The 12,966-nt window shown below is 35.4% G+C and overlaps 1 long non-coding RNA gene across 4 annotated transcripts; it reads right to left on the bottom strand.

Annotated features, from left to right (window-relative positions):
* LOC109225200 lies at window positions 998-10,600 on the bottom strand. Of its 4 annotated transcripts, none has more exons than XR_002067870.1 (4): window positions 8,795-10,600; window positions 3,438-3,504; window positions 1,884-2,171; window positions 998-1,195 (listed from the first exon to the last, which is right to left on the bottom strand). It is a non-coding gene; the product is annotated as an uncharacterized LOC109225200 (long non-coding RNA). The 4 variants fall into 4 exon arrangements; XR_002067872.1 differs by lacking the exon at window positions 998-1,195 and having other exon boundaries at window positions 1,674-2,171; window positions 8,795-8,903; window positions 9,035-10,568; XR_002067871.1 differs by lacking the exon at window positions 998-1,195 and having other exon boundaries at window positions 1,674-2,171; window positions 8,795-8,903; window positions 9,227-10,566.

The raw sequence follows: 12,966 nt of genomic DNA, 5'->3' as shown, positions 1-12,966 counted from the left end.
GGGGGGGGGAGGGAGAGGGAGAGAGAGAGAGATGGTCCGGGCCGATTGACTCATGGGTCAGCTACCGGTTCGGATCCGGTCCGGTTCAGTAGGTCAAGATATTATAGCCCGGCCCAGGCCCCTTAAATTAATGGGTTGGTCCGGTTAGGATTTTGTAGGTCATGGGCCGATTAATGAGTCAATTTTAATTGGTTATGTGGCCGGTTCGTGGGTCAACGTGGCCCATTTTGACGAGTCTACAGCAAACCAAAAGTTATGGAAAAGTGTGGGTTTTTTGTTGAAATGAAATGAATTTATAATCTTTTTATTCATTATTTATTGTGGGGCCTATCTTCTAGTAGTACAAATAGGAGTCCTCCACATGATTAGTCACAAGATCCCTTGACACCAAAGTATGCTTATTCAGAACAATTATTACATCGTACTGTCTATGAACGATGGATACGTTAATCATTTTCTTAAGACTAAAAATGAGTATTAAATATAATAATAAGGTTAATAATTGTAAGGACGGTAGTCTATACAGGCACTAATTCCAAATATGGTTATATTTAAGATTCTAGGTGACCAACCTTTTAATAAAATGTATAATGAAACAAGTTTATAATAATTAAATACGACATATTTAAATAAATCTTTGAGATATTATTTGAGAGAAAAGACAGTAGCACACTTCCACGTGGATTTCACAAGAATGCTAGGTAGAATTCGTGATTATTAAAATACTTATAATGACTCAATTATATGTTTAAGTTGATCAATCCTCTACTATTAGCTACCATCAATTATGGATCTAAATATATTTGGATTTCTTTTTTAAAATCTAGAAGTCGGACATGACAAGAGCAGATGCAATTACACATGACAGTTTTAACCTCAATACAGTCACACCTCTCTAGAACAGCTTTGTCTGTTGTGATATTTTTTATCGACAGTAAAGAACTGTTAAAAAAAATATTATAGCATGATATGAAAAACTAGTTCCAAAAAAACTTGATTGTTATAATAAGGTACTGTTATAAAAGATGATTGTCATAGAGAGATCTAATTGTATTTTCATATGTAACATAAATATATGAGAGAAATCGCCAAAATTTTAACTATTATATTTTGATCTCATAATTTAAAAAGTTCAATGTGTCCTGCAAAAATGCAAGATAAGGCTGCTTCTTATAGTCTGGCCCGTCCTCGGATCCTGCGCATAGCAAAAGCTTAGTGCACCGAACTGCACTTTTTAATGTGTTTAGAGTTAAAAACAAATCCAGAATTCATGTCTACATATAACGTAATGAAACTAGGAAATACTCACTCTGGTAAAGTTTAATTGATTTTTTGGCACTTTTTGTGATCCACAATATTTAATTTTTTCACAAGGTAGGGATAAAGCTGCGTATACACTACCCTCTCCAGACCCCACTATGTGAGATTATACTATGTTTTTTGTTGCTGATATTTAATTTTTTCAGATATCAAAAAGGAATTAACTTCTTTTTTCCAAAGTTGCTCTTGGAGCAAAGAACCTAAGAGTATTTATGATATTTGTAATGAACAAATTAAGGTTAATATAATAATTTTCAATGTTAATTAATACTAAAAGGTGAATTCCTTAATATGTGTGAAAACAACCAAAAATTCAATTAAAGTGGACCGGAAGGAGTAAGGAATAGGTGGAGCAATCCGAACTCTTAACAAAATATAAAAGAGGACCACAAGCATGTGTATACACCTCAACGAACTCATGTGGACACTCCTCGTCCCGGGACAACCTCTCAAAATCACATGTTGATGTACTTGACCCGTTTTTTTTTTTCTTTGTTAGATTCCTCTCAATGAAATTTTCCAAATTCCTCAAATGCATTTATATGACAAAGTAGTACACACACCTATTGTAGAAGAGGTGAAAGTTGACCTACAACAGTCATCTGCATTTGAAAAACTTGACAACATGTTTCTTTAGGATCAAACATGGGGTACAAGGTTTCTGCTTAGGACTGCTTATATTCGAACCCGAGCAATGGAATAAGGTCTCTCCTGGCAAGAGAACAACGTTCATTTACACTTCGATCAGAACAAGGCATTGCCAGAAGCTTCAGTGGCAAAACATAAAACAAGAAAAGCCGATCACCATAAAATTTACCGAGGCCAGAAATAGACGGTTACAAACCTGTCAACTGTTACTATAGTTTAGCTCCGAATGTATGAATTTCATAGTATGCAAATAAAGAACAGAACTTTATCATAAAGCTTTTCAAAACAAGGAAAATGAGATTACTACAACCAAAACTGAGCAGACAAGCAACACTTAAGAGGGGTTTTGGTAGGTCGCAATTAGTTCATACTACACAGTATTTTTCCTCTCTCTATCACTCCGAGTACTCAACTTCAGGTGAAAACCACCAACAATTACCGCAAGAGCAGCTACAAACGTCTACTTTTTAGCTTTGTTTTCTCTCAGTTGACCACAGTAGTCGCACAAAAGTGCTCCATAAACCTCATTACATCCATAACTGGAGTTAGTAAGTCGAGTAGCCAATATTAGAATGTCCTTTACGCTATATTTTTAGAGAATGAAAAGACTGATCCTAAGCGTTTGGATGAGATTAATTAGAATATGAGAATATGATGGGAGGAATCCAAGATTTTCAGCTGAACCCTTGGACTCCTAAGTGAACCATTTGGTATTTTCACAAAATGCAGGCAACCGAAAGTGTGGATAATGGGAACAGCCACTCCAGCCTATTCCATTTAATCACTTTTTATTATAACAACTTTGACAGGTAAGCTAATAAAATTGCATTGGTAAATCAAAATCAGAACTTCACATGCTTGCTCAATAGGTAGTATAATTCTGGGGGCCAACTGTCATTCTCCCCAAAGTACATGGACTACTACGTTATATCGTCAATTCCTTAAGTGTACATTCTTGAGCACTTTCCTGAGCCGAGGGTCTATCGAAAACAGTCTCTATACCTTGACAAGGTAGGGGTAAGGTTGCGTACACAGTACCCCCTCCTCAGACCCCACTTGTGGGATTCACACTGGGTTTGTTGTTGCTGTTGTTGTTACATATTCTTGAGCACCATACAAATGGCAGATAGATAGACCGGTTCTACACTTTAACAAGTGATAGTTGTTAAAACTACTACGAGTCTCACAACTCTAATCCTATCAGCATGTTCCCTTTCAACGCCTAAACTAACTTGGCTGTAATAGACAGGTACTCGATGACTACATCGATGTGCAGGTCTTTAAATAGGTTCACATTACCCACGCTGACATAATTTATGTAATTGCAAACCTCTTAAATTTATCAAACAAGTAGTTGCAGCATACTAACTACAAAAGCTTAGATGACGTCAAAAACCTTAAAATTGGTATATGGTGAGAATGAACGGACGGACAAGGATAAGTAACAGAAAAAGGCGGGGATCACTTACCTAATCTCATATGGACGCAAAGGCGGAGAGAACTGCAACCCTCAACTTGAGCTCTTCTAGCCAATACCTGAAAGTTGGGGTAGATGGACATTAGACCATATCTAAATTAAATACTGAGAAACCTTGTATGCAACTACATTTTTTTCGCTTAAAAATGGAGTACTGAGTAACCTTGAATACAACTACCTATTTTTTTCCTTGGGGGAATTAGGAGGGGGTTCGGCTTGGGGGATTAATGGAATAGATCTAAGTATTGAGTTCTTTTCTGCATGTAGTCACCAACTATGTTGTGCAGACTCTCCAAAATGTTGCACCCGTGACGGATCCTCCAAAAATGCACTACTTTTGGATAATCCGACACGCACCCGGCAAACATTTCCCGAGAGTCCGAGCAACATAGGTCACCATACAACGCTACATTTTTCCATCAAGTGAAGACATATCATCTCTTGTTGTTTCCAGTCCTGAAGCAACATAACTTATGGCCTATAGAAAAAGTGGAACGAAGGTGCCTCATCGTCAAATCAGATTGTGATAGGATGCAATTTCTACAAAGCCTAACATTCCACAAAATCAGATATGAACTCATTCACAATATGTTAACCTGCCAATAGACCATAATCTCATTCACAATAACATTCCCCCATATGTGCATCAACTTCCATCTCTTTTCCAAACACCATAAATGACTATACAAGGACATATGGTTGGATCTTTTAGTCAACTTGTTTTATGATGAAATTTTCAGATGGCTACGTAAGCGCGAACAGGAAAATGTTTTGCATGTCTCTCCCTATCAATTTCTCTCTACCTTAGTGCAATTACAGCATGATTTCATGCAGTATCAATCACCAAACATCTATTACTTTCTTTGCACTTCATCAAACATACATTTTATTCTTTTCTTTTCACTTATACTTCCATAGAGATGATATTCAGTTTTGCTGAATTATCAATGAACCAACAACCTAATAAAATAGTTATTTTTATCTTCCTTTCTTTGAAAAGGAAAATTCAGGAACATAAAAGTAGATCTGGTCATCTGGATATCCAAAAGAAAAATTCCATTTGATAAATTCAATTTGATCTGTCATCGCTGTGGAGTGTGGACGAATGTAGAATCTGTCCAAAAAAGAAATGAAAACTTCTCTTCACAAAAGGAAACATATTATGTCAACCTATGTGATGCATTCGCTTTATTCGAAATATAGGCTTAGTCACTAGCACAATTCGAAGAACTGATCCTTTAAATTTCCCTTGTTTTATTTCAAAGGAACTGCCAAACAATATTATAAACTCAGTTCAGGACCTAGAATCAGCTGGTCACCACTGAACTGCTGGGCAACTCGTGCCTGCCCAACAGGTTGGAAAAACTCAAACACGACGTACATGTATTAAGGGCCTCGACGCATGCTTTTATGTGAGGAGAGTGTATCTGACACAAATATAACGACCGACTTGGTGTTCAAATTCAAACAGATCACATATTAAGCAGGCACTGATGGACAAAGTAAAATAAACTAACTAATACAAATTACAAGGTACGGATTCCACGTCAACATAGAAAGAGGAGTATATTTGTTAGCCACCAGAAGGCTGGATAATCATTCCATCTGCTGTTATTGCTTGCATAGAAAAATTATGACGGGTTCTTAGAACGATCATTTTAACTCAAGGAAACATACCATTGAATCTCTAAATAGTAGGCCACTATTTAGTAGGAGAAAACGAAAATTTTCTCGTAAGAATGAGTTTACACCTATAAGGTCAGCCCTCATATGAAGTATGGTAAATTGCATTATCACTCTACTTCCTAATGTTGGAATTGTAATATGAACAATGAGGAAATGCAGAATGAGATTTTTACTTTCTATTGGCAACTGAAAAAGGAGAAGAAAACGAATTATATATGGTTGATTTGACACCGCTTCTAGCAATCACAAGAGAGGCAATTAAGAGCTCTTAACAAAGTTCAATAAGTTAGTCATTGCAATATAGTCTTCAGAGATGATGCCAAAGTCCCAATCAAAGGAGAGGTGAAAATTCCTAGAAAAGGATGGTAAATACCACTTTATTTCTCGAGTTTACTATGTGCTATTCTTGAATAAAAACAATTTGCGCTCAGGCCAATTATGATATTCACTTAAAGAATTGGGAAAGTGAGAATCTCTTCTTCTTTTTTTTTTATGGATACGGTAAGGAAAGTGAGAATTTCATAATTTGATTGTGAGGTACCTAGGTCAAAGAATAGAGTATTCGCTCACACAATGTTCTCGAGACGATCATCCTAAATTCTTGAAGGCTAGTATAGAAGACCAGTCATGGCTATCCTTAGCATGCTTTGAACCATAATGAAGAGGTTTTATTCTTATGTTTAAACACTCCATTTTGCGCAAGGCCATAGCAAAAGCAAAGTGTCGACTATGACGAAGTCTTTTTTCATGTAGCTTATCAATAATGGTTCATCAATTGGGTTAAATCACCATTTTTGAATGGCTAACTTGAAGATCTCATAATTTGATTGTCGAGGTACCTATGTCAAGGAATAGAGTGTTCATACACAATGATCGAGATGAACATCCTAAATGCTTGAAGGGTAGTGTAGAAGACCAGTCATGGCTATCCTTAGCATGCTTTGAACCATAATGAAGAGTTGCACAAGGCCATAGCAAAAACAAAGCATCGACTATGATGATGTTTTTTCCTGTGGCTTATTGATGAATGATTCATCAAATGGATGTTAAGTCATCATTTTTGAATGGCTAACTTGAGAAAGATGTTTTTATTCAACAATCTATGAGCTGCATAATCAAAGGGCGTGAAGATTAAGTTTTCAAATTGAAAGAGACCTTGTATGGCTTCAAACACTTCCAAGAACACAGATTTAAATTTTTACCAGATGTACTATATATGATGAGCACACTCTCTTATGTTAAAAAGAATATAAACGGAGGTATTTCCTTTGTTAATGTATTGATGACTTACCTTTACAGTCAATAACTATAAAATGTTTGATGACTTCAAATGGGTGATCGCACGGGAACTTGAAATAATTGACACTGGTCTCATATCTTGTAATTTTAGCATTAAAGGGAAGCAATATGTTAATCGTATTTTATATCACAAGAAGCTTATGCAAGCAAGATACCTGAAAATTTTAGTATGCAGAAAAGCAAGTTAGTGAACACGTCGATTCATTATGGAGAAAAATTATCTAAGCTTGAGGAAGGTCAGAGAGGAGTCAATTCACTACAGGATTGTTGTCGAAAGCTTGATATTTTAATCGGCACAAGGCCTGGTATTTTTCAAGGAGTTGGATTTTATATATTGTAGTGCACTAGTTTGTTTTTCTCAAGCTACTTTATATATACTACCAATATGATGAATGTGGTCTTTTATTCTTTAGTTGGGTTGCACTTGCTTAGGAGTTAGGAGTAAAACACATCAATTGGTTTTAACTGATAAAACATGGATGATAGTTGGCCACCAACTTCATCACATGCACTAAGCTCCCGCTATGCGCGGGTTCCGGGGAAGGGACGGACCACAAGGGTCTATTGTACGCAGCCTTACCCTACATTTCTGCAAGAGGCTGTTTCCACGGCTCGAACCCGTGGCCTCCTGGTCACATGGCAGCAACTTTACCAGTTACGCTATGGCAACAACTTTTTTCATCACATATGATGGAAAAAAGTACTACTCGTGGATACATCAAAGGTACAATTAATTACAGCCTCTACCATCAAGCTTGTTAGCTACAGTGAAGTGGGATGAATCGAAAGAGTTCTACAGGCTTTGCAATTTTTTTTTGGGTGGAAGATACGACATTTACTTGGTGTTTAAAGAAGAAACCTTTTGGGACACTTTTCTAGTTGTGAAGCCAATTAGGTTGCATCTGTCTCTTTCTTCATGCAAGTTAACTTCAAAACTTGTTGAAGATGTTATGCACACAAGAGACACCTCCTATATTCATTGTGACAATAACTCTAATAACATTGCTTTGGGAGAAAACCTACATCATATGAATGAAGTAAAGCACATCGATACAATATGCAATTTCATTTGGAAGCATCAAGAAGAAAGAAGTTGAAATCACTTATATCAAGACTGTGATCAAGTCATTGACATATTTACTAAGGCATTAAAGTATGAAGTCTTTGCAAGATTGCGTCCTTTGATTCTGGATTTCTTAAGATAAAACAACTTTAGTTCATGAATTAGTATATATGGTACATGAATTGTTGGATTCAAAGTATTATACGTAGTTCATATACAAGTTGTAATACGTTTAAAGAGTTAAGAGACGTATGGTCAAAGTATTGGGTGTAAGCTACAACAACAACAACACACAAAAAAAAAAAAAAAAAACAGTGTAATCCTACAAAGTGGGGTCTGGGAGGGGTTGAGTGTACGCAAACCTTAACTCTACCTTGTGAAGGTAGAGTACAAGGTAGAGAGGTAGTTTCCGATAGACCCGGGATCAAGGAATTGGATGTAAGCTACATCTACAAAAAAAATTAAAAGAAGAATTTGAGCAAAAAGTCATAAGAAGAAGAAGCATTGCCTCTAATATTTGTGTTTTTCCTCTAAATCTTTTCCTTTTTACCACTACGGCCTCCGCCAATATTTTCTATACAAAATGCAATTAGGTCCTCCCTAAGTGTCTCTATCTAACATATCTACCTCAATATATAGATAGAAATAAACAGCTTAACTACCTCAAGTTACAGTAAAACAACTCCTATCAACATCTCTATGTTATCACAATTTTCCAATACACAGCCTAAGCTGACTGCAATTACCAAAACAATTTTCCCCAAAGCAACAATTATAGTCATCTTTTAATGCTTTCCATCAACAATCTATTCGGACAACGGAATCTGCTAAATATTTTTGGCAATTTATGCAGAGCAACAACAACATATCTAGTGTAGCACAAGTGTGATTTGGGGAGAATAGTGAGTACGCAGCCTTACCCTTACCTTTATGCAGGTAAAGAGGTTGTTTCAAATATACCTTCGGCTCAAATGGCAATTTATATAGAGCATGTCTACTTATATCTTTCACCCCAAATCGTTCAAGCTAAGCCAATCGGCCCAATTTAGATAAGACAAAAATTATCTTTAATAGCATAATGGGAATTAAGCAATTGAGGAACTCACAACAAAATTAAAATGTAGTAGCCACAACCATAACAAATAGTATTAAAAATAGCAGCTTTATATAAGCGAAAAACACGATATTATAACCATTAGATTCTTAAACCCTAAAACACATTTTAAGTATCATATACAACAATACTGTCTTTATTAAGAAGAAGTAACTATATTAAAAGTTTATCAATTTTAAACTCTAACCTGTACATGGAAAAATTCCAGCTCCATATCTGAGAAGCATTTGAAGTTCTACTCTTTACTAGTAATTTCCTTCATTTCCCTCTGCAAAAAAACCTACATAAAATATTACCTGTGCAGACAAGAAAATAAACAAATCCCTTAGTTCTTAATTAAAACAATAAGAGTTCAATATACAGAAAGAAAACTGCTTTTTATGGTTAATTTTCAAAAGAGGGACAATCAACTAAAACAAGAGATTACCATAGCGAAAATGAAGAGAATTGTAAACTGAAAAAAAAAAAAAAGGAAAAATGAAAAGAAAAGAAAGAAGAAACTAGACAGTTCTAGAGAAGAGGGAAAAAGTATTCTTTTACTTGTTTAACAATTTTATTTATTTTAAGAAGAAAAAAATAAGTACAGTTTTCAGTTAAATAAGAACAGTAACAGGGTTACCTTCCAAATCCATGTCCGTCCTCTCCATCAGAGATAAGTACATAAAAAGTCACAATTAATAATATATTATTTAATTGGGGGTATCACTAAAAAAAAAATACAGTACCTAGGTTTTACAAAAAAAAAAAAGATCCCCAAAAACCTCAAACTGAAAATTTTCTTTTTTTCCCCTGATCTGCTGTAAAACCCCATTTAAAATCTTGTAAAAATATGAACTTGCAAAATATACAAGATGATATACATGTACAGAAAAAATCAAATAAAACAAAATTAGGTCAAGAGTTTGGAGTCAATGTTATATTTGTATGGTGAATGTACTATCCAGAGAGGAACAAAAGAAGAGAGAGAATTCAAGAAAGAGATGACACGTGTTCACTGCCATTTCAGTGCCCATTAGTTCATCAAAAGGTATAATTTTTCTCTGTGTTAGCATTCTCTGCATCTTCTTCAATATCTCTCCATCTTACTTACATTTTCTGAAATGAATTCTTGGAACAACAGTCTAAGTTCTATTTACTTGACCTATAGATCACATGTTCGAACCGTAAAATCAAGAATAATTGTATCAGTATAGGCTGTCTTCATTATACTCGTTGGAGTGCAGCCATTTTTCCGATCCTATATGAACACAAGATATTTTGTGTACCGGGTTGCCCTTACTTGCATTTTCTCTCTAGACAGATATAGCAAATATGATAATATCTATATGGTCTCGTATTCGAGCTTTGAAAATGAATCTAAACCTTTCATACATGAATTTAAATTAGTCAAACTAGTAAATTTGAATCACTCAACTATAAAAGAAAAAGGAAAAAACCAATATGATCATAGAATGAAAAAGAAATCAATAAGGGAAACTAAAGAAAACTAAAACCATTTGTGAGAAGAGAGGGAAGAAAACAAATAGTAGCTGACAGAAAGAGAAGTGAGCACACGCAAATAATATAAAACACAAAGGTATACACTGTATACAATTGTGTGCGTGTGCTCACTCTCTTCTGTCAGTCTGTCATCTCTCTGGTTCCTCTCCCCAGTCCCCCCTATTGCTCTCCACCATTAAAAGAGAGAGCCTTTACTGTATATATAAATATAATCTGTCAGATCTGAAACCAAAGATAACACCCCTTTATAGAAATATATTGTAGAAAACCCCATGACCACAGAATTCAAAAGAATCAGATCTCTGTTAGATATATTGTGTTGATAATCACTCCCTAAACTCAGTCTCAAGAAAAAAGTTAGGAGTAACAGAAAGAAAAAAAGAAAGAAAGAAAGAAAGAAAGAAACCCTCTTTTTTGACACTTTTATGTTTTTTCTCATGTTGTGTTTAATACTAACACTTTGATGTATATATCATTAGCATCTCACATGCAGTCAAAAATTATAGGCTATAGCATCTGTGACCGGACATATCGTTAAAAATAATGAAGGGTGGAAATGAGGTGAAAGGAAGTCAGCAGGAGGCATTTAATTTGGACATACATATTATTTGTTAAGTAATATTTTAATTTAAATTTATGTATCTTACTTTCTTTCTTCTTTTAATCTGCTTCAAAGTAAAGTCTTTTTTCGACAAGTTTTAAAAAATTTAACTTTCCTAGTTTACCTTAATGACACTCTTTATAGAACTGACAGGTAAATTTAAACTAGAATTTTCAAAATTAGATTTATTTATTTACACACGTTTTGTTTAAGATTATAAAATTTAAAACTATTATTTATATTATTAACTTTCATCTCCAGTCATTTATTTGTCTTAGCGATGGACGTACTGATGCATCACATATAAGGAGAGGTGTCGTAATACATGTTATTTGCTGACGACATATAATACTAGTTGACGAGACGCACGACGGTGTTAATGTGAGGCCAAAGGTTTGGAGACGGGCCTTGGAGTCAAAAGGGTTCAAGTTGAGTGTGACCGAAACAAAATACTTGGAGTACAAGTTCAGCGATGTGACTTATGAAGCATATGTGGACGTGAGGCTTGATTCACAAGTCATCCCCAAGAGAGCGAGTTTCAAGTACCTTGAATCAATAATCTAAGGTAATGAGGAGATTGACTATGATGTCATACACCGCATTAGAGCGGACTAATGAAAGTACGGGGTAAAGTGTTAGCCAACTAAGGAATCTCATGTACCGGAGATGAAAGTGGCAAAATTAAAATAAGGATACTGAGATGGATGTGTGGGCATACCACGAAAGTTAGGATTAGGAATGAAGTTATTTGGGACAAGATGCAGAAGTAAAGCTAAGATGGTTGGGGCACGTGAAGAGGAGGGCAACATATGCCCCTATAAGAGGTACAAAAGGTTAGCATTGGTGGGCATGAGAAGAGGTAGAGGTAGCCCGAAAAAGTATTAGGGAGCGGTAATTAATTAGGCGAGACATGGCACAACTTCAGCTTACCGAGGACATGACCCTTGATAGGAGAGTATGAAGGTCGAGGATTAGGATAGAAGGCTAGTAGGTAGTTGAGCGTATTTTTTTTCCATACCAGTATTATTAGAAATATTCTTGTATTTCCTTATTCGTAGTTTACTTTTACTTCCAGTGATTGTTTTCGTTTCGATTATCTTAACTGTTGTTACTACTTGTTGCTACTGCTTCTTTTTATCTTTTCTTGAGCCGAGGGTCTATCAGAAACAACCTCTCCATCTTCACAAGGTTAGGATAACATCAGCGTACACACTACCCTTCTCAGACCCCCTCCCACTTGTGGGATTACACTTTTTTTATTTGCTAAGGACTTTCTGGGTTTGTTATTGTTGCTATTCATGTCCAATCAAACTTAGACACATTAAAATAAAAGAAGTACTCTTTTTTGTGATTTTTTCCATTGTTAGTTCTTCAACTTAAAGTAAAAAAAATGAAGTCGAAAAACTATTTGAAAAGTATATCAAGTGAAATTTATAGGCGAAATGGCCTCGTGGCCACTTAAACTTGCACCATTTTGCTAAGCCGATACATAAACTTATAGTTTTCCCATTTGAACACTCCAACTTGATGGAATGAGTACTAAGAAATCACTTTGACCATTGACTATACTTATGTGGCAGTGACAAAGGTGATGTGGACAAAATGCGTGTCAATCACACAAAAAATGCGCGTGAATGCTATAATCTGATTATAGAAAATACTTTAATAAATAGGAAAAAAATGAAGAAGAAAAGGAAAAAAGGCCCCAAGCGTATCAGTACTCATTTCCACTCTCTTGCTTCTCTTCAACTTAAGCAAGGAGAGAGAAAGCATCAGAGAGTTCAATTCCTGCTAAATTCAATATGAAGATTGTGTAGTTTTACTTATATCTTATGATTTTGGAGTTTCTAGAAAAAATGGGGTTATATGATTGGCTGCCGGCGAAGTGGATGTGACAGCCATTGGAGTTTTCTGGTGGTCAAAAGCACTCACCACTCTAAACCACTGATCGTCTGAAGAAAACCCTATTATCGAATTCATATTTGTCAAAACACAAAAAAGGCAGATATTTGCAACGGTATTGGGCGGCCTCCATTGTTTCAAACGTGGATTCGTGTTGATTTTTTCTTAAATTCCAAAATTAATTTTTTTTTTGCTGGTCTAACCATGAGCATAGTGGTGTTGTTAATTTGATTTAGAAATAAGAGAGATAAAGAACGGTAAATAAAAAGAGAAAGAATAAGAATAAAAATTAGGAAAGGAAGGGAGGTGTGAGTGAACGGAGAAGAAGGGAGATAGGTGGATACGGGTTCCTGGGG

This window comes from Nicotiana attenuata, chromosome 5 (genome assembly GCF_001879085.1).
Source record: "Nicotiana attenuata strain UT chromosome 5, NIATTr2, whole genome shotgun sequence".
In the NCBI taxonomy this organism is placed as follows: domain Eukaryota; kingdom Viridiplantae; phylum Streptophyta; class Magnoliopsida; order Solanales; family Solanaceae; genus Nicotiana; species Nicotiana attenuata.
The sequence above is the reverse complement of the archived record's forward strand: the minus strand, read 5'-3'. Positions and strand labels throughout refer to the sequence as shown.